The sequence below is a fragment of the Lynx rufus genome, unplaced genomic scaffold (genome assembly GCF_022079265.1).
Source record: "Lynx rufus isolate CCGP_SWC_20201006 ecotype Redwood Valley unplaced genomic scaffold, mLynRuf1.p SCAF_10, whole genome shotgun sequence".
NCBI classification, from domain to species: domain Eukaryota; kingdom Metazoa; phylum Chordata; class Mammalia; order Carnivora; family Felidae; genus Lynx; species Lynx rufus.
The window spans coordinates 7,407,724-7,430,374 of record NW_025814824.1 but is presented as its reverse complement, the minus strand read 5'-3'; the positions used below and the strand labels follow the sequence as shown (position 1 = coordinate 7,430,374).

The following is a 22,651-nucleotide window of genomic DNA, read 5'->3' as shown; positions in this document are numbered from 1 at the left end:
TCCTTCCAGCCGAGTTGACAGATGATCAACAATCGTCTATACAGTCCATGATTTAATTACAAGTAAGGTCAACGCTACAGAGAGAGAAACAGAGTCTAGGGATGAGAGCTCAGGGTGGTGATCCTGGAAATTAGGCAAAGGTCCCCACAGAAGTGGCGTCTGAGAGGAAATCTAAGGGACACATTAGAGTTAGCGCACCACGCCACATAAGAGTGTATGTGCGGGCACGTGACGAAAGGGGTTTTGAGGGGGTGACGAGGTAGAATATTCCAGATAGAGATTGTGACCTTGTTATCAACCTTCCGTCCACCATGCTGCCTTTCCTGGAAACCCATACAAGACCAAGAGAATGCACAGTCCTGTCAAGTTCTGTTAACCAGATAGTAACCGTGAACCACAGCAGCCCAGAAAGACGAAGGAAACTCGTTTGCGGTATCCCCTGGACTACACAGGTCCACTCTAGAAATATCACAATGTTCTATCTGAAATATTTCACCTTTCGCGAAGCCAAAAACACCCTCTCTCCATTCTCCCCTACCCTATAGATAAAGTTACGTTGTGTTTTCTCCCCCACTGTCTACAAAGAAGTTCAACAACAATCACAAAGACTTCTCTCCACAAGAACTGGCATAACCAATCTGGCCCTGATAAATAGGAACTTGGTAAATACTGTACAGCTGATAAATTCTGTCCCAATTATACAGGCCTATCAAATTCAAAGGTGGTTTTGTGGTAGGCTATTAAATGCATGGTTCAATTACAACCTTCCTGCACATAACATTTCTTCTCTGGTTAAGGCACCAAATGCTAATTCAAAGATTGGTCATATTTTCCACTCGAAGTTCATTACTTTCAGAGTAAATTGAGTGCAGTGAATGACTGGCTGACCCCAACCACCCCTCACCCAGAAAGTCAATGGCCACACAGCACCGTCGTCCAAGAAAAAGCTCCACACATCTGAAGCTAGTTTATATGGAGTCGGCCACGAAGTCAGGGAGGACCAGAAACTACTGGAATTTCCATTGTTTCTGCAAGAGAGCTCCTGGCCAAACCGTCTCATTTTCTTTCAACAGGGGGACCTTACGTTTTGTGATTCCTTTACTTTCTCGTTTCCACTTCACACTAAATCAACGAGAAGAATTATATGCTCCTAAACAGAACAAAGGGCCAGAATGAGCGTCAGCAGCATACATCAGACCAGAAGCGCCACGGGGGCGTTTTACAAGACTTCACGTGAAGTGACAGTGTGGCTCCCCAATGCGGAAAAACAACGCAAGTCCTCTGCCTTGAGAGTCCCGAGCTCGTTTGCAGTAATTGCCTTGGCCCACCCATCCCATCTCACTCGGGGAAGGCTCTGATGTTTTCCTGCAATTTCTCTGCTCTGATGCTGACTTGAAAAAACTCCTCCACATGGATGCACTCAATCACCCAGCATTAAATGAGACATCTAAGGGTTCTGCCACTCACCATTTCTGTCATGTTTTCTCAGCCCTTGGAGGACTCCATTGTTGTGCAAAGCCACTACAATCCCATTACCAGCTGGCATACGATCAGATGATAACTAAAGTGAACACAAACACTTAACCAGCACAGGGAACCGCGGAGGCCTCCCTCTTGGGCAACGCGGCCCAGGAGATTTTCTGACACCAGATCCACAAGCCAAACAATCACATTGCAAAACGCTTTCAGTGTCGAGGAACGACCATTCAATCAGCCCTCACATGCCTGTCATCTGGTCCCCAGCGCTGAAGAAACAGTCAGCTTGGCCTTTATTCTTCTCTGAACACTTTTTCAGAAACCGCTAAGTCGTTCCAGTCTCCTTCCCCCCCCCCCCCCCCCCGTACCACGACTCAGATGTTTCGAAGGCCGGTTATTAGCGCCTGGCCTTGCGCTGGTCTCTGCACGGCAGTTAGGAGTTGGCTTGGGCGGACTAAAGAGAGACGCCGGTCTGGTTCTAGGGAAGCAACTACAACCAGTTCAAAGAGTTGTTCTGACTGTTCCTTGACCCCTCTTTGCTCTGTAGCAGGACGGAGCAGGCACTGTGCACTTCAATCAACAGATGATGCAGTGTGGGCCCTGTGCGCCGTGGAGCAGATAGAAGGTACGCCCTCCCTGCCTTCGAGAAGCTGGCAGTCTATTTGAGGGCGCATACGCATGCTTGCACACGCACACACACACACACACACTATTAGTACAAGGCGATATATAAATGTAATGTGAGGGATAGAAAGAGAGGACAAGCACTCGGAGAAGCCTGAGAAGGCAGAAACCTCGGGCGGAGGTGGTCCCCAAGTCTTTCCAGAGTGCAGATGACCAAATAGGGTCTATAAAAGCGGGTGGGGTTGACTTCCCCCGCTCCGAAGTTTGGGGAGATTCCCAGCGGGGGAAGTGTCCCAAGCAAGGACAGACCTCTCAGGATGACCAGCCTGTAACAGAGGGAGTCAGTGGAGAAGCTGTGGAGGAGCAGGAGGAATGTCCCCTCCTTAAAATACATGCTCAGAAAGCGGTGCCCTTTCTTCAGTATTTAGGCGTCGGCGCTAAGGCTGAGAAGCAACTTTGGCAGGAACTCTGACCGCGAGGGTCAGCGGGTGGCGTGTGTGACCGGAACATCAGCAATAAGGCTGTGAGACGTGTTGGCCAAACTGACTGCAAGTAACATGGCTTCTAACGTGGCTGCTCCCCGGCCGGCTGCCCCAGCCCGCGGAGCCGGCTTCCGATAGGAAAACATGCTTACACGTTACACGCTGGTGCTGTGGTATCTTCACAAACACCTGATTTCTGAACGCTTGGATCGAAACAGGAGCAAAACTCTTCCTGGGAAGTGATCACAATTTTCAAGCGCATCCTGCTGGGAAGGAAGGGAGGCAAGAAGGGAGGAACGGACAGAAATAAACTTGGCTCCTTGCCAGTGGCCCGTCATGTCGTGCCGGGAGGGATGCGGGACACAGAAAGGGCAAACTGGGACGAGGTGGGCAGACACAGTCCGGCCGGTGCTCCTCACCACCCCCCACCCTTGCTCCCACAGGATTGGGCTCCGGCAGCCCAGGGGGTGTGCACCTGTCCCCGGAACCCACGGCCGAAGGAGAAGTCACTGAGGACTGCACTAAGGTGACTCACCCCCCACCGGTTGTTCTTCGTGAATTAAAAGAACGTCTGGGAAGTCCTTTCTCAGTATGATTTAACATCTCTGAATTGAACTGAAACAGATGGAAAGGTAGGGGGTTTTGTGCATTCTCGGCCGTAAGTGGGATCTTGACCGGGACTCAAGAAGGGAAAAGCTGGTGAGGACGGCTTACAGAGTGGCTCTCCCACTGTCCGACCTCTGCTCTGGGAGCGGACAGTCCCCCGGGTACCAGCTGTGGCAGAGAGGCCTGGTCCCTGGGGAGGCAGGTACGTGCACACCTGGAAAGGGCCCCCCACATGAGGCTGAACATGCCCCTCGGGATCCCTGCGACAGTGGGACGGCCCACACGGCAGCGAGCTAATGAGACCAACCGTCCCTGACGAGAAAAGAGACGTGACGCCATCTCACTCAGGGGAACGAGCGTGGAGAATCCCGGAGGACACAGGCTGAGGTTCAGGTTCACGTTCAGGCCACCCCGCCTACCGTGTGCGCGGAACTGTGCACGGCGCCCCCTGGCAGGCAGCTGACAGGCGCTGGTGCCACCCTCGAGTGCAGCACGGAGCACAGAGTGTAAGAATTAGAAGAATTAGGGGACAACAGAAATAATCTTGGCTCTTCGGCACACAAAAACTCAACAGCAAAGGCTGCAGGCGTATATGGGAGGTGTAAACAGCGCTTCCACGTTGGTGACTTCTCAGTCTCTCGCACGCATCCTCGGGGGACCACGCTGGCCTGACCGCACACGTCTCGCGAAGAACGAGGCAGGCACCGGCCCCGTGTGCACATCTCTTGGATTATATCACACGGCCTAGGAGTCAGGCAACCTAACCACCCAGGATAGATGTATGTATTTTTCCAGCGCTCCTGACACCGATTTGTTCACTTAGCAAATATGCCTATGAGATGCCATTTGAACCCATCAGTGACCAGTGCGGCAAAGAACCCTGTCGTCGGGGAGGGGATGGGGGAGGAAAGGCCAACAGTGTGCAGGAGACGTATAAAGTAGGACGCGAGTGCGTTCTACAGCACGCTGGGAGTTGGTGAGCGCTAGGGGAAAGAGAGTGGGGCGGGGTCAGGGTCAGGTAGGCCGAGTGGGGATCCTGGGATCAGGAAGGGTGTGTGGGCTGCTGATTTGAATAAGGCGACAGGAGATTTCACGAAGAAGGTGACGGCCGAGCAAAGCCTTGGAGGAGGGGAGGGTCCGCACATGACTGGAGGAGAGAGCTCCAGAGAGAGGGGGCAGTCAGTGTGGGGCCACTAAGTCGGGGGCGAGTCTTGGGCGCAGGAGGAAGGGCCAGGGGCTCTGTGGCCAGGGTGGGGTGACAGGGGGAGGTCCGTCTGCTTGTTGTTAAGATGCCCACCAGAGGTCTACACGCTGGGAGGAGACTGCAGTTCCCCCTTGTAAGGACTGCCCCTGCCAAGGCCCCCGCCATCCAAGGGTGCCCTTGTCTGTTCACATCCGCGTCACAGCCAGCCACCTGGGCAATCCGGGGATAGTGTCACCCACCCTTCGTTTGGTATTAGAGAACCCTGACTGTTTTTAATGCTGTACTTTCCACCCTTGAAACCAACAGGGTGGCTTGTCTAAGACCTTTAGGAAGAGTCACCCACCGCCTCTAGGAGACTCTTTTTCGACCTCTCCCCGGTCGCTTACATGGGGTCAGGTTACAAATGTCTGATATTGTGGGAATTAGCGTAGAGCCCCACGGAGCAAAGCAAGTAAATTAGCGGCAGCACGCATTGTGGATTCATTTCAAATTCTCTCTTGCTGTCACCCTGAGAGAAGCCAACGACAGTGGCCACGCATCTCCCTAGCACGGCCGCTGCAACACTCCCCACAAATCAACCTCCACCTGCTCGCTGTGCCAAAAATAGAGCAGCTCAGAGATTTCTGTGCACTGGAGAAAGCAGTGGTCTCGGGGACTCACAAGGACACAGACCTGATGCAGAGCTCGTCCAAGAGTAAAAGGAACAGGCACGTGCAGTTCTTGGACAAGCCCCTGGGAGGACGTAGAAGTTTCTGAGACCATTACCTAAGCATCTCACTGTGTTGTATGTAATATACGAAGGTCACACTTCGCTCCACTGGAATGTATGTCCTACCCTTTACTTAGGAATAAAGGTCAAGTTTGGAGCATGGTTCAGAACAGATAATGCAGACTATCAAAGAACAAACCGAATTATTAGCTCACATTCGTTTTTCAATGATTATAACATTTTACATGTAGTTTTGATGCAACTGGATAAGAAATTTCTCTGCTGTTTGAAAAAGCTCTCGGAGTCAAACCTGCCTAACACCTAGTTTAATGAGTTAATATCACCAACAGCAAGACCCAAGATTCTACACCCCGCACAGCAAATCTGCGCAGCCCTGACAATCCACGGCTCCAAATTTCCCTGATACGAGGTAACTTCAAGCCTCGGGTAGCTTCTCCCAAGGTTTTTATCTCGTGCTTTGCAAGCACAAGCCTCCGCTGAGCCACAACCTTCCTGTTCAACAACGTAACAGAATCTCATCGTTAATTAATATGATCCAACGCTGCATTTCACACAAAGAGGCTGTTTCCGTGTTTCTAACAGCATGTACTCGAGACTTTCCCCGAGCTAGCTCTCAGAAGCCTCTGGTCTTCTGTCAGAAACAATCCGCGGAAGCACCTGTCAACCTGTACTTCCGGAACGAAGCATGCGACCAGCGAGCCTCCACTGGCGTGGAGGCTCCAAAGAGGAGCCATGGAATATATAAAATCACAAACAAAAATGCTGAACAATAGTTCTTCTTCTTTTTTTTTTTTTTTGTCTTTCATGCAGCTAAGACGCTTCTTAAAGAAGTTTGCTTAAGATACCTGCTTAAATACGAGAAAGATGAGGACAACTCAAGGTCTGAGGACGCACTATGGCCAGGCCCTGTGCAAAGACCGTTAGAAGGACTTTCTCCTTTAACTGTTACAGCAACCTGCTAAAAGGCCACCCCACAACTACCTTCCTCGTTTCAAGGATAAGCGAGTGAAGCACTCAGAACGGGTGAGTCCCACAGCCAGGAAATGGTGGCACTCAAGCCCCAGGCCCTGTGCTTGGCTTGATGTTTTTATGAGTAGAATCTACTCCATCCAGGAACAAAAGATGAGACTCTTCTTTTTTTTTTTAATTTCTGTTTTATGTTTGTTTATTTTTGAGAGAGAGAGAGAGAGAGAGAGAGACAGAGCACCAGCAGGGGAAGGACAGAGAGAGAGACACACAGAATCTGAAGCAGGCTCCAGGCTCTGAGCTGTCAGCGCAAAGCCCAGTGCAGGGCTTGAACTCACAGACTGTGAGATCATGACCTCAGCCAAAGTCAGATGCTTAACCAACTGAGCCATCCAGTACCCGATAAGAGACTCTTAAATATAGAGAACAAACAAAGGGTTGCTGGAGGGGTTGTGGGAGGGCGGATGGGCTAGATGGGGAAGGGGCATTAAGGAATCTACTCCTGAAATCATTGTTGTACCATATGCTAATTATCTTGGATGTAAATTAAAAAATAAATTACTTAATTAAAAATAAAGAATTTACTCTATTAATATCTCAAACTTCCCCCCGTCCTGAGAGTCTATTTTATAAAAGCACATTCCAGCATGCACTTTTACAGAATATTCTTACCTTCCCCCACCCCCAACCTGGTTCTATCCATTTAGGTAGAAAAATTAAACTTCTCAATTCGCAAATGGGTATGCGTTCCTTGGCAGCTGAATTTAGCAAAAATGCTCTGTCCTGATTTCTTAGAAGGTTAAAGCGATGCTTGCCAAATGACCCTCACACTTTATTCCCACCTATGTGCCCAGGAGAGATACAAACACAGGTGCACACTGGGTGAGACTTGTACACAATGTTCATGGCTGCTTCATTCACCACAGTCCATAACCAGTAACAGTCCAACAAGGAAGTGGATAAATAAATAGGTCGTCTCCACAGACTGGAATACTATTCAGCATGGTAAAGGGACGAACTATAGACACACACAATACCACGAGTGAATCTCAATTAGAGCGGTGCAACAAGATACCATTTATTTAAAATCCTAGAAAATGTAAACTGAGCTGCAGTGACAACATCCAGACCAGTGACTGCCTAGGATCACGGGCGGAGAGAAGAACGGATCACAAAGGGGCATGGGGAAACTTTCGGGGCTGAGGCGCGTGCTCTCTGTATCTTGTTTGGGGCAATGATATCACACATGCCTGACTCAGATTCTCTCTTTAAAAGAATATACTTGGGTTTTTTTAAATTAATTTATTTTTGGAGAGTGTGAGCATGCACGTGTGTGTGAGCAGGGGAGGGGCAGAGAGAGAATTCCAAGCAGGCTCCACACTGTCAACTCAGAGCCTGATGAGGGGCTCGAACTCACGAACGGGGACACCATGACCTGAGCCCAAATCAAGAGTCGGGCACGTAACCGAATGAGCCACCTAGGCGCCTCAAAAGGATATACCTTATTATGTACAGGATATACCTCAATAAATCTGAAAATAAGTATATTGGTTTATAAAAGGAATCATTTATATACTGAACTCTAGTTAATCAAATCTTTTTTAAAAACATAGTCATAATTTTCGAAAAGTGCCCAGTCCTTACCTGGTACAACATGCAGTTTCAACGAGCTATACTGTTTATTTCAGATTCTGAACTCCTGGTAGTCAAGATCAAGTTCTCATTTTTAGCTTAAGTTCTATGCAGTTCCCAACACAGCATTAGGCATTGCAGCTGTTCAGAACACTGAGTCTAAACACATCTCCATTCTGTTTTTCCTTGCTTTCCAAAGAGATCCTGGGAGCAGAATCTACAGTGAGCCTGCTGGCACGGCCATTAGATCCTGAAAGAGTGTCACCAAGGAAATGTGTGCGAGGTTGTGTGGCCCCTACAGGTTGCGTTGCCTCTGAAAGCTACATGCAGTCCTGAGCTTGAACTTCAGGTTTTCTGTAAGACCAGGTATAAGGGGAAGGGAGGTGACGGGACTGAGTTTAGCCTACAAGAGGTTAGAGACTAGAAAGTACTCTAAGACCTAGATATCCTCCCACCTCCTTCCTGTCTCAGGGAAACTAAAGCCTCTAACATTAGACTACAGGCACCAGTTCAAACTCTGTGTTACCGACCCTCAGAGAGACAGGTACAGAAAGTGTGAGCGTTCAGAAGCTCATACAGCAATTTGACATTGCTGTGATCTGTGGACTCAATTCTCATTGAACAGGGTATACACCAGTCTGATACTGTCAAAAACTTAGGGTGAACCCAGTCATGGACAGTTTCATTATAGTGGCTTAACATATAAAAAGAAAAAAAAAAACTAGTCTTCCTTCACACAGGGTTTGAGAGCATAATTTTATGGCATGGCTTACCCAGTGAAGGTTAGTTTTCCCCACAATGAGAGTGAGAGCCAGAAAGAGGCCACTCTATCATCCAATCCAATCCATACAACCTTCAGCCTGTCTGTAGGTGTTAGGGACTGAGACTGTAAAATGAAATAAAATAAACCTTCTCAGAGAGGAAGTTTGTCAAAAGTGCTGTGTTTCCATTCTAATTAGTATCATGGCCACACAAGCTGCAAATACGGCTGTCATCACGTCAAGGATCAAAACGTAGGTCATGATAATGGCTGTGTGGATATAATTAATTTTTTTCCTTCCTTTTTTGTCTTTCTTGCTCCCTCTCTCTTCTTCTTCTTCCTTCTTATTCTTATTCCTCTAAGGGGAAACTTAGGACCGCACTTATTTCTGAATCAGCCCCATTCGTGTTTGGAGCAGCAAAGGTGGCTGACCCAGATGGGGCTGTTCTATGTGGCCACTGCTTACATCTAATCGGGGGGCACCGAATGCAGCCCAGGAAACTCTGGCTCCTCGTTTCTAATGTGTATCACAAAGGTTGGTTGGTGGGGAACTCAGAGAGCATGACGGACGGGCTGCATCACACCACATGGTTCTGGCGGGGTTGGGGGGGGCACGTGAGAGCCCCCAAAACTGTAACACACTGAAATGGGCAACAATGGAGGCCAAGCTCTTGAGTTTATATGCAAGGTCTTCTTGATGTTTATTCTTCCTTCCTATCTCAGCTCAGTCGTCAGTTTCCCAGACAGCCATCCCAACTCTCTCCTGATTGGACTACTTCTTCCGGTTTATTACAGACATCACGAATTCAGTCCTGTGAATCTTTGACTGGTGTCTACCTTTCGTTAGTAAGTTCCACAGGGCAACAGCCATGCCCGTCCCGTCTTGCTAAGCACTAGTCCCTAACATTTAATCAAGCACAGTGATGAGCAACAGAGTACATCCAACAAATGTCTGTTGGAAGAAGGGATGGATGAATAAATGGATGAATGAATGAAGTCTCTAGATACTAGATATTAGCATCTATATGTCATGCTTTGGCCCTGTTTTTAGATAAAAAGTTAAAACTAAAACTCAAAAGGAAATAAAAATCTCTAAGACTCCAGAGGTGAGAAATATACTGAGGGTATATAAATCGTAATTCTTGCCCATGGGGAGTTTTATAAATGAAATAGCTCTTTTCTTCTGGAAGGGGTGGGGAATAGAGAAAGAAATTTAGTTTTTTCTGTACTTCAATTAGGATAAAATGTTACAGGGCACCTGGGTGACTCAACTGGTTAAGCGCTGGACCTCAGCCCAGGTCATGATTTCATGGTTCATAAGTCCAAGCCCTGCGTTGGGCTCTGTGCTGACAGCTCAGACCCTAGAGCCTGCTTCGGATTCTGTGTCTCCCTCTCTCTCTCTGCCCCTCCCCCATTTGCACTCTGTTTCTCTCTCTCAAGGATAAATGAACATTAAAAAAAATTGTAATAAAAATTAAAAAAATAAAAGGATAAAATGTTACGAATCATTTCTGAAAACAAAAGTCATGGTAGAGAAGAAGAAATTTTATAATATACCCTTATTTCTGCTTTGGGTCAAACCACGATCCCAAGAACATTATCGGTTACAGATAGTAAAAACCTGAGAGAATATGGTTAACCTATGCTGTAGACAGAATGTGTCCTCCCAGAGTTCATATAGTGAAACCTAACCCCCAATACGATGGCATTTGGAGGTGGGGCTCCTGGGAAGGGATCAGGTCCTGAGGGTGCAGCCTTCATGAATGGGATGAGGGCCCTCGCAGCAGTCCCCAGAGACCTCTTGCCCCTTCTGCTGTGTCAGGACACAGCAGGAAGACGGCTGTCTATGAATCAAAAGAGTCAGGCTCTCACCAGACATAAAATCTTTTTTTTTTAATTAACATTTATTTCTTGAAAGAGAGACAGAGCACAAGCAGGAGAGGGGCAGAGAGAGAGGAGGACACAGAATCCGAAGCAGGCTCCAGGCTCTAGGTCTGAGCTGTCAGCACAGAGCCCAACGCAGGGCTCGAACTCACAAACTGTGAGAATATGACCTGAGCCGAAGTCGGCTGCTTAACAGACTGAGCCACCCAGGCACCCCTCAGACATCAAATCTTGATTTTGGACTTCCCAGCCCCTACAATTATGAAGAATACATTTCTATTGTTTCTAAACCATCCAGTCTGTGGAACTGTGTTATAGGAGCCCAATTGTCTAAGACAACAAAGGCTTTCTTCCAACATCAAGATTATCAGTGCACAAGTCCTTTACCAAAGAGGGCCTCGAAATCACTGGAGCTAGAAACGAGGGGATTTACCCAGGCAGTACTTACTAAGACAGCGACGGTAAGTCATTAGATTTGCCACAGAAGATTCTTATTGATCAAGCCCTGTAAGCAAAGGTCTGTTGTTGTTGGGTTTTTTGTTGTTGTTGTTGTTGTTGTTGTTGTTTTGGTTTTGTTAGCAAACATACAATTACTTTTATTATTTTTTTATCTCATGAATAACAATGATTTTCTGCCCATTCAAAGCAGTGATGACACAGTGAGTTTTATTAATGTGCATTTAAGTACGAAGGCTCAATGAAAGTTATCAAAACATCTATTTTGAATTTCTTCACTGTCTTCCATTTTCCAAAATAAAAGTTTGAGGTGGCCCCCAAAATGCACACATACGTGTACACACAGAGAGGGAAAAAAAATCATCTGCACATCCAATGCTGTTCAAGGAAAATAATGCAGTAAGATGGAAATCATTTTGTAATAAATAATACACTTCTAAAATAATACACTTCTAAGTTCCCTCACTAGAAGCCATTTAACATCTGTTTCCTTTAAGTATACTTCTTAGGCTCTATTTTAAGTAAGCGTTAAAGACACTTTTACCAATATTATTTCATCCATTCAAATGAGCAAGTGAGACAGAAAGCAGCAGAGGAAGAGTAACTAACACGTCACACAGCTGGTAAAAAGCGGGGTTGGATTCAAAGCCAGATCTGACTCCCAATTCCATGGGTTTCCTGGCTCTGAGGACGCACCTGCAGGGGAAGAGGAGGGGTCCCCAGCGAGGTTCCTTCCAATCTCACCTCTGCCCCATCTTTAGCTCAACCATGAGCACAGTGGAACCTCTGCACAAACACATGCACTTGATCTGCTACCTTGTAATTAGTTCCACCAGTACGATGGGGAGCCGTCCACCATGATACAATGTCAGTAACAAGCCAGCTAAAAGGACACATCTACTTAACTAAACAAGCCTTAGTCCTTTCCCAGTTGCTAAAATGATTTCAGAAGATTTTCCAAGATCTATCCAAACAGGTCTTTAAGCCACAAGAAAAACAAGGTAATTCGGCAGTTGTTCACAGCAGGGGTTTTGCGAAAATGGTTCGCAAATGGATACACTACAATGCCTTTAGCGTTCCCACAGCTGGTAAAGGACAACCAGTTCATTTGAGGATTGAAACATTTTCAAATTGCACTGTAAAATCAGACAGATTTCTCTCGTGCGCTCTCTCTCCCGCTTTCCTCTAAATGTGAGGCTCCTTCTTGTCTCTCAAATCTATTGTTCGGTTAATCTGTGCACGCCAGAATATTCTAATTTAAATCTGAGCCTGGGACATGCTATATTTTGTTTCTAGCTGCAAGAGTGTGAAAGCCATAAATAGCATGTACTGTGCTTGTTCTCTGTTCCTAAACAGTCTGATAAGCTCATATTGAAACCATTTCAGCGATCACATTTGACAGCTCGCTAGGAACCTGTTCAATCCAGCCTCCCAAGCAGTCCATTACCGCTGCCAGTTTGCAGGCGGACAAGGCACTCAGACACCAGGCTCTAAATGAGACGAACCCTGGCGGAACCCTCGTAGGAGAGGTGCACTCTGGCTAACGGGCCGTCAATCTGTCAGTAGCTCTTAAGATTCCTCAGCCTCGTCCAACTGCAGGTCGGCTCCGTGCTGAGAGGAAGGGGGAACACGGTGCACAGAGGGGTCCTGTCAACTCCACTTCCAGGGACCCGTCTGCAACCTTGCATGCCGGACCGAATCAGCACAAACCAGAACCACAGAGCTGCTGCAGGGCCCTTTCCTTCCCCTAAGTCCCTCACTCATCCATTAAATAAACAGTGATCAGACATCAAGGAGGTATAAAGGCACCTTGTACCTAGAGAACTCTGAACCCAGACGGCTCTAGGGCCAATCGCGGGGGCCATCACACACAGCAATATGACTCTCTCCACATTTCTTAAATGTTCTGGGCCTCAGTTTCTCCATTTGCCACATGGGCATTATGTAACAGAACACTGGACTCCAGAGGAAATACTCAACAACAAATCAGTCCTCCTCCTCCTCCTCTTCCTTTCATTAGGACTTAAGATTTTCTCATTTTCTCAAATCAAGAAATTTTCTTATTTATATTGAAATAAAGAACCTATAAGACATCGAGGAAGAAGCAGGGTTTTTTTTTTTTTTCCTTCTTTTTATTTTTCAGTAGAATGTTTACTGAAGTGTGACATACAGAAGGGTATAAATCATAAGGTTCCAGGCCTCTGAATTTTCACCCAAGGCAATACGTCCAGATCGGGGCAGAACATAACCAGGCCTCCGGGAGGCCCCTCCCACCCACCTCCTGCCGCTTCTCCCCACAACGATAACCTCTTCCCTGAATCCCAATCCCACAGATTACTTTTGCCTGCTTCTGAATCAATCAAGTAACATGTTAATAACGTGGACATGTACCAACTGCAAACGGAAATGCAGGAGACCATAGAGATTCACAGCCAATGAGCTACGTCAGAGGGACAGCATGTGACAAAACGAAGTATACACGCTGACAGCAACGGAAGTAATAAAGGTGACATGTTAAGACCGTGCTGGGCTCTCTTCTCTCCTTCTTATTTTTAATCCTAACACTGTAGAGCAAAAATGAGAAAAATCTTACACATTCCAGGGCTAGGGCTCATTTTACCTGCTTTCTAGAGTGGTACTAATTTGAGAAGGCATAATACTACAAGACAATGAGGAAGAAGGAGATGTATTTTGTAGAAAAGAAGAATCCGTTAATTTTGAAAGTAACTGCCATCACCCGAGCTTAAAATACAGATCAGTAATTTCCCCAGAAGACATCTAAAACTTAAACCTCACTGACCTCTTCCTTAATACTCTAAAAACCATCTTTGAAATCCTTGCGATCCTTGGAAAATAAATTTTAGAAATTCTCATCTACTCAAGGGTAATGCTATTTTCCCCTTGGGATTAGAAATTAGAAAAGATCAGCAGCCCTTTTCTTCCCACTAGACCAGAATGGGTGCCCCCTCCTGTTCTACCCTGCAGACCTGGGATACACCCCCCCCCCAAGTGAACAAACCAGAGAGATTCCAGAGAAGACCCTCAAAGAAGGCACTAGGCATTTGGGCATGAAACTCTAGGACCAGTCCCTTACAGCAAAGTCTAGGAGGACGGGGTCCAGACTGTGGATCCTCACATCCCCTTGGACCCATGGATTCCTTGTCTCACAGGGAAGGAATAAGGTGGGGAAGGGCCCCCAGAGTGGGGCCTATCAGAGCTGTGCTCCATCAACAGGAGGGTGGACACCACTGGGAGCCTGCTAGAAATGGAGAATCCCAGGAACCCCCCGCCCCTGGGCCTATTCCATCAAAATCTCCTGGCGATCCCCATGCACATTCAAGTTCAAGTATGGGTGCTGGCACAGGGACCCCTTTTGTCCAAATTGAAGCATGGTGCTGCATCTGACAACTGTCCATTCCTTGAATATACTCCTTAACCAACTTTAAAAATGCGAGCCAGTGACTTCAGATGAAATGGTATCCCATTCATGTGCATGACAACACAAGGACCTGTTTTATTCTCTGACGACTCAGGCAAAGGATCCGAGAAAACTGGAATGACATGGGTCCTAGGTCCTAGGTCCTTCTGGGTTCAGACTGAGTCGTGAAGTTTCAAAACACTGCTACAGATCCCCCAGAAATTTTTATTAATTCTGTCAGGGCATAATACCATCAGAAAAGAAATAGACCCTGAGAAAAATCTGGCTCTATAATGAAGGGTAAGATTGCACAATCTAATTACTATATTTTCAATTAAGGCTGAGCTCTCGGTGTGTTTTTCCGCTGTTTCTTGAATTAGCAGAGACCTGTGAGCATGTTCAGAGAAGGGATATGTTAATTAGAGAGAGAATTCCCCAATAAGAAGCTGAGCCCATGATACCCAGGTAATTAGGAATATTATAACAATTCGCTGACCCTTCGGAGGCCCTCTCCTACCGCCAGCTGCCCTCGGGGACCCACAGAAGGCCACATCGCCATTTCCACTGCCTGTCACTTTCGCTGCTGCTTTTGCAGACGGTCCCATTTGCAAGTGTTCAACCACTAGCTTGGGGAGCCCAGGGGCACCGGAACTGCTGGCACTCCCCCTTCCAACAGTGTCTGCTCTTCTGTCCTCGGGGACACTTGGTTGAGGAGTTGAGTAGTACAGTTGCTCACACCCAGAGTTCTGAATCTCGTCCTCAGAACCGGAACGTCACCTGGAACCCTGGAGCGTCCCTCCTCACCTAGCGGTGGGGGGTCACCAACACACCAATGTGGGGGCGGGGTGGGGGAATTCACCAGATCCTTGGGCAGCAGCAAGATGGCGCCCGACCTCACCGTATTGCTGTGGGTGAGGCAGGACACTGAGCCCCGCATGTGTTTGGGAAGCAAACGTCACCAACAGGACTATAGATGAGACAGTAAAGCGGAAGCACAAGGCTAGGAAGGAAAACAAGGCCAGCCTAAAAGTACCGGGAGTAGAAATAACCCCCATGAGACTGCTTACTAGGGCATTATAGTGTGCAAAGTGCTTTCCAAATGTGCACATTGTCCTTCAATCTTTACCACAACCACTCGTGGTTGATGTGACCCCCATTTCACAGATGGAAAAATGAAGGCTCGGATTCCTTGTGGAAGAACACATAGCTAGTGAGCCATGGTTCAACATGAATGTAGTCAAGAGAAGCCAAAGTTCTGGACCAGTTCTTGACTGCAGTCAAACCAGAAAAGACTGGTTTTGTCAGATCCCCGTGAACTGGATAACCTCAGCATATCCCAAAACCTACCTCCTGATTTCTCCTGTTCTACATTCTATCAGTCTCCTAGTTCAACCTCCAGATATGACCCAATCTTTTTACATTTGTCTCCCACAGACTCCCCACATTTCTGCTTTTCATTTCCACTGCCACTGGCCCAGCTGGGGCCCGGCCACTTCTCTGTTGTTGCAACTCTGCCCTAACTGACATCCCTCCGTCAGCCCCCCGCAGTCAGCCGGGTGACAGAATGAGCCTCCCGCATGAGGTCAGGACACAGTCCTTCCCCAGCAATCATCCAACTCCCTCAAAGGCACAGCCTCCCACTAACCTCCCTTCCCATCTTGCCTTCCTCATCCGTCTCCTCCTGCCTGACCCAAAACTCGGTCTCCTTGTTGCATCCCAAACACAAGCCCCGCAGCCTTGACCACGTCTCCTAACACTCCCTACGGCCTGAATGCCCATCTCTTCATTCTCCTCCAACCAAGAGCAAATCCTCCCTTGGAGGCTCAGTCAGGTGGGATTTTCAGGCACCTTCCCAGACCCCCTGTCAGGGTGAGTCTCTCTCCCCCTCACACACCACACTGGCTTGCCCTTCAGCTTCTCTTATTTTATCTGTAGGCTTTAATTTGCTTGACTCACCTGCTAGACTGAAAGATTCAAGGTCACCTTCATACCCTCCGTGCCTACCACGCTGTTCACGCAGAATTACCATCTAAAAGGAACCTCAGTGAGAATTTTCCTTTATAGGCTTTTTTTTCCCTTCCTCATCAACAAGAATTCTGGAATCAACTGCATTTTGCACTTTGTTTTTGTTTGTTTTCTAGCTGAGAAGCTAAAAGTCAAATCTCTTATCCTCAGGCCTCGCCCTATTCTCGTTTTCTATCTTCTCTCACCCTGGTTTTCTACTTTCTAGTTGTATTTTTCTATTTTGCGTTTCCTTTAATTTACCTTAACTTCTGTGGAACAAGATGAAATATAAACAGACATGTAAAGAAAGATTCGGTGTTTGAGAAAGGACTGACAACTTGAACTGAACGGGAGATTCCCACTGGGAAAGAAGTGGAGAAATCAGCCCAAATTCATTACAGTTTCTGTCAATAGCCAGTACAGGCCTGAAACAAGAAAGCAGTTTGCTCCTTGAGACACGAAGGGTGCTATGGTGGAAAGCAGGGCCGGGGACTACTCTGCAGCCCTGTAGCTTGAAGCCCTGGGGTCCATGTACTCAACAGGTGCCCAGTACACAGAACATTACCCAAGACCGTTTTACTTAACTCTGACTTCCCAATTCCATTCCCCCCATAGCAAGTGACTGTTACTTGTTCACAGAGCAGGGACTAGAGAAGAACCATACGTGATATACCAGGAGGAATTGCAGAAAAGCTGGTATGTGGAGGAACCGTCCTTGATGCAAACACCCGTCCACACTCCTTCTATTTGAGTTAACTACTGACTCAGGAGAAATGAAAGCCAGAAGGAGGTGGGCTGGAAATAAAAGGGGCTGAAGTGGATGCCTGCTCATGGGAGTTACTACTCCACGGCAGCTAAGGCAGAAAGAAAGCCAGAGCTGAAGCCAGGGGGCATCCAGGTTCCCACCTTTGCCCCTATAATTCGCTAGCCTTTGGGAAACTCATCCACTTGTCCGAGCCCCCATTTTCCCTGTCCTGAAATGGGAAGAGTTATGGCCTCTTTACTGGTACTTTGAGGATCAAATGAAATGACATGGGAATTTGCTTTATAAACTCTTCATAGATAAGACTTCTTTCCATTTCAACAAAGATTTATCGAGCAAAGCAACACAGGAGCACAGATCAACGGGCTTCCAAATCACAAGGCCTGGGATTTAAATTCCAGTCTGTCACTTCCTAGTTTTGTGACCTTGGGCAAATTACTAACCTCTCCAAGCCGCCGTTTTCTCGTTTGCAAAATGGGACAGGAGTGCCTGCCTATCTGACAGGTTTATCATGAGGATTAAGTGAGCTGGTTTTTTATCTAAAAAAGTAGCTGCCATCTAATACGTGTTATACATGTGTTTCATAAATACGCCAATTATGAATGTCTCATAAGCCAGGCTATGGTGCATGCTGTAGGGATGGACATACACACACACACACACACACACACACACAGAATAACAGTGGATCTGGGCAGACCTTTCACGGCCCAGGCAGTACTGTAACCTATGACCCTAGGAGATAAACAATAAGCTTCTCAGGAACAGAAAAAGAAATGACCACCTTGATGAGGGAATCCTAGCTGGAATTCTCTTGAATTTCAAATTGCAGATTTTCATCCTGCCCTGTGGTCACTTGATTAATGTACAGTATCTTTTTCCAAGAGTTGTTGTGATTCACTCATGCTCATGAAATATTCAAGCAGTTTAACAAAACAAAACAACAACAAAAAAACCCACATTTATTTAATGAACTATTATAACGACAGCTGTGGAGAACTTTCACTGTGCTCAGTGTTTCCGGAGTATTTTATACACACCTTTCAGCCTGCCCACATTCAAGGAAGACACGAAATTCAGGAGGGGCAAAATGAAAATCGCTTCATTGGATAAAAACTTTTACAAGATCTCCTGTCCATCACTGCGAGCTCTGTAGCTTTTTGTTTTTGTTTGTGTGTTTGTTTTAAGTGGAACGTTCACGAAGGAGGACCTCTCTTCCCTCTTCCTGTTCACCTGGCCTGGAAGAGGTGACCTGGTAAGACTTCCATGAGGCCCAAGTAACTTCTGTCCCTCTTGGATAATTCATTTTGTAATTAATCAGAGGTCTTATTTAAGGATGATTAGCAGGCGGCCATTTTCCAGTTCTGACATTCTAAAAATACGGTCCCATGATTGACTACTTCTTTTGAAGTGTGGCAGAAAAGTCGTCCAACTTGTTACCAAGCTCCAGAAATCCTCTCTGTTGACACAGAAGGAAACCTCTAATTACATGAGTCACTGTAGTTTTACAACTGAATAAACTGTTAACTAAATTGGAAAAATTGTCATCAAGATGATAAAGGCCATTCTGGGGCTCCCTGCCAAGCACCCCTGACTTGTACCTTTCAGAGAATGACCTCTTGTAAAGAGACTGACGTGCGGGAGATTAAAGGTGAAATCCAATACACTCGCCCAGGTCTCAATAGGCTGCTTTGTCCTGATTAAAAGGAAAAAGAATTTCCTGGGCATGTTCCTTTAATGTTTTTATCTCAGGAGTGGGCACGGGAATCCACTCTGTAAACCACTGCTATGTGCACATTACAAAGATAACCGGCCTGTTGGCTTGTGACAGAGTTTCACCACATGTATTCAACCCTCCAGTGCTCTTTTGCTCATTCTTTTTCTTCCAAGTTTACATTTGCACAGCTTCCTTAATCTTTATTTCTTAAAGGGGTGAGCCCGGCCTTAAATGCATTAAACACGATGCAGACAAGTGTTCGTGTCTGTGGAAATATCAGGAAGACGACACCTTGGGCTCCCTCCTGACTCTGCTCACCTGCTCCCCGCCTCCCGGTGATCCCCACATACAACCGAGGAACGTACCCCACACCTCCCCGCCTTCTCTCGCTGTGAGCCTCTGCGTAAATCCAGAGAACCCACCACATGAGGAGCTATTGCTCTCCTACAAACTTGGGCAAGACAGAAAAAAAGAAAAGCAGTATAACTGGGGCTGGGCACCAGACCTTACTCTCATCCTGCCCTGTTGGAAGATTTTAAGAGCAAACATCTTTAAGGATCCTTTCTACCCCTAGGGTGATCCCATACGCTACCTGCTTAATACGGAATTTGCCAGGCCACCTCGTTATCCCGGTAGACGGTCCGGCCTATGTACCTAGTAAGGTATTTTTGCATATATAAAAAATGGCTGTGAGGAGTAACATTCAAGGGCTTGAATGAAAGAAAAAATTTTTCCTAGCTGCCCGCTGCAGTATTATTTAGCCACCGAAGGGCAAAACAGAGAGGCGGCCACCCACTGGTCTTTGCCTCTTCCAACCAATGTAGGGCCTTGACATGCCAACTGTGGGGACAAGCCCAGAGTTCACTTCCCTGGGGCAGTTCTGTTCGCGCGGGCCCGCAGCCTAAGAACAAACACATCGCGTCTCATAATCACGGGGCACCATCTCATCACGTCTCATCATCAGCAGTACCGGAGGCAGGCTTCCAGCCTGCCCGGCTTAACTCCCTCAACTTTCCAGACCAGGAAGGTGAAGGCAAAATAAACAAAAAAGCGACCTGTCCAAGGCCACACCACCAGTTGGTCCCAGAGCCTAGGTGACAGCCTGCTTCTAGCTTCCCTGTCTGAAGCTCATTCCCACTGGATTTCCTAAGGCATATTTGCTTTCTTCCCAAACGCATCCCAACAGCGTCTGCTAGGGTCACAGAAAGGTCTGCGAGAAGGTGACTCTGCAAAGCCGAGGGGCAGATACCAAACACAGGGACGGTCCGTCTCAAAATGTTTGGGAAGATTTGTGTGTCAAGAGGAAAGACAAAGCCAGGCAGCCCTGCTTCAAAGGATTCCAAGCAGCGGGTAACGGAGACCTCCTGTTTAATGAAGTGACCCCCTCTGGTCACCTTGCAGAAAAGCCCTCTGCATAACCCTGGGACTTAACTCACCAAATATGTACCCATGAATACCTTCTTTATTTCTGGATGGACAGTCATTTTAATGGGAGACAGAAATAGGGACATGTGGGTTGGCCTTTGTCTTCCAAGAGGTTGAACCTTCTAGAGCAACACAATCATGTTTTAAACAAGGTGTTTAAATCATGTAAGCTTGTACCTCGTAAGTTTAAAAAAAAAAAAAAAAAGAAAGAAAGACCTGCTACATTGAATATATAGTCTCCCAATTCCAAAGGTTTTCTGTCAAAAATTCATTGTTTGAAAATGGTGGTAGATTTCTTTTTTTTTTCTTTTTTTTTTTTTTAATATTTTTTTCAATGTTTATTTTTTGGGGGACAGAGAGAGACAGAGCATGAATGGGGGAGGGGCAGAGAGAGAGGGAGACACAGAATCGGAAACAGGCTCCAGGCTCCGAGCCATCAGCCCAGAGCCTGATGCGGGGCTCGAACTCACGGACCGCGAGATCGTGACCTGGCTGAAGTCGGACGCTTAACCGACTGCGCCACCCAGGCGCCCCAAAAATGGTGGTAGATTTCTAAGTTAGCCCCCCAAATTGATTTCAATAACAAAGTGTTACAACATGATACATTGAAAATGGAAGAATTCCCCACTGATGGTTTATCACCAAATAAGGGCAATCTGAAAACAATAAAAGTAAATAAAAGGTATTTCCCTAAGATCTTTAATGCTAGGCAAATGGAGAAAAACAGATTCAATGACTATGGATAGGGAAGGCATGAGAAATTTCTGGGTGGAAATTCTGAGCACTCGCATGGACTGTTAAGGTTGATAACAGGAGAGAGCCTTCTCTAGAACTAAGTGGGCCATGAATCACGCAAGATGGAAAAAAGGGAAAACACCCTGAGAAGATGAAGGGGTGAGGGAACAAGGGTGCTTGGTGAGTACTTCTGGGTCTGTCATTGGGTGGTGCTGTTGACTTGGAACATTGGAGCCCCTGCTCCTCAGGTAAGAAGGTTCACATGAGGGTCATCAGCAGGGATTCTCAAAGGCGCTTTGATGGTCCAGTCACATCAGCACCACTTGGGAACTTCTTACAAATGCAAAACATCAGGTCCCACCCCAGACCTAACGAAGCAGAAAGATTTCTTTCTCAATAGGTAGCCCCCCGGGTGACTGTGATGCAAGGTGAAGTTTGGGAACTACTGGTACAGTCAGGAGGTGGTCAGTCACATGGGACATCTGCCAGCCAGGCAATGTGGCCGCACCTTAACTAGTGACTGTACCTTAAGGCACTGGTTCTCACATCTGGCTGCACGCTGGAATCCCTAGGAAGCTTTAAAAACCCTGAAGGTGCGGTTCTCCCCTCCGAGATACTGATTTTAACTGACACTGGGGTGTGGCCAGGGCATGAGAATTTTTAAAAGCCCCCAGATGATTCTAACACGTGACATTTGGAAGCCAACGTCTGAAAGAGCTTCAGTCCCATTTTGCACTCGATTTAAAAAGGCTTCTTCTAGATTCTCTCCTCACGGGTCCATGACCCAGCTTGGGCTTCGTAACCTGGTTACCACTGGGAAAACCTAGACCAGTTAGGGTTTGTTTCCCATAGGCCGGCAATCCTCAGCTTGGGGGGGGGGTGGGCAACTGTACCCCAGGGGAGGCTCGGCAATGTACGCCTGGAGACATTTTGGTTGCCAAGACGAGGGCAGATGAATTTCACTACTGAAATCTGGTGAGGAGAGGCCAGGAAGACTGCCAGACATCCTATCCTGCCCAGGACAGCCCCCCACAACAGAGAATTAGAAATGTCATTCGTGCCGCTTCCGAAAAGTCCTGCCGTAGACAAGTCAACTGTTGTCCTCAGTCCGCTTTAGCTCTTGCACCTCGGACTGGGTGGAAGAAGGGATGGGTCTGTTCCATAGGCACACCCATTCTGACGCACTGGGGTCCCAGCAAGGCCCCCTTTCTTGTGCGGGTGATTCTGTGAGGTTGTCAGGTGTCTGCTCCACTGTTAATGACATAGCGCTTCCTTTCCAATTTGAATACGCGTCCTTTTGCAGATGCTCTGTGGGCCAGGATCCCTAGCGGGAAGAAATAACAAGTAGAGGGTCTGGGTGCCAGCGTCTCGCCCGACACCCTAGCGGTTCCCATGGCCAGCCTTGACTCCGCTGCAAGTCTCCAAGCTTGAAAATATATCAAGCCCGGGGGGGCCTGGGTGGCTCAGTCGGTTGAGCATCCAACTTCAGCTCAGCTCAGGTCATGATCGCTCAGTCCGTGAGTTCGAGCCCCGCGTCGGGCTCTGTACTGACAGCTTGGAGACTACTTCGGATTCTGTGTCTCCCTCTCTGTCCCTCCCCTGCTCACACTCTGTCTCTCTCACTCTCCAAAATGAATAAATATTTAAAAAAGATTTTTTTTTAACGTATCAAGCCCAATGACTGGCAGAATAGGGAAGTGAAATGGAAACAGGGTCAAACGTGGACTAAACCTGAGCGATCTACATTCAGACACAGGCTCTGGAGCCAC

The 22,651-nt window shown here is 47.2% G+C and overlaps 1 protein-coding gene across 2 annotated transcripts in view; it reads right to left on the bottom strand.

The window, feature by feature from the left end:
• The window catches only part of GLIS3 (GLIS family zinc finger 3), a 445,161-nt gene that overhangs the window by 192,274 nt on the left and 230,236 nt on the right, over positions 1-22,651 (bottom strand). The gene's annotated exons all lie outside the window — the stretch shown is intronic.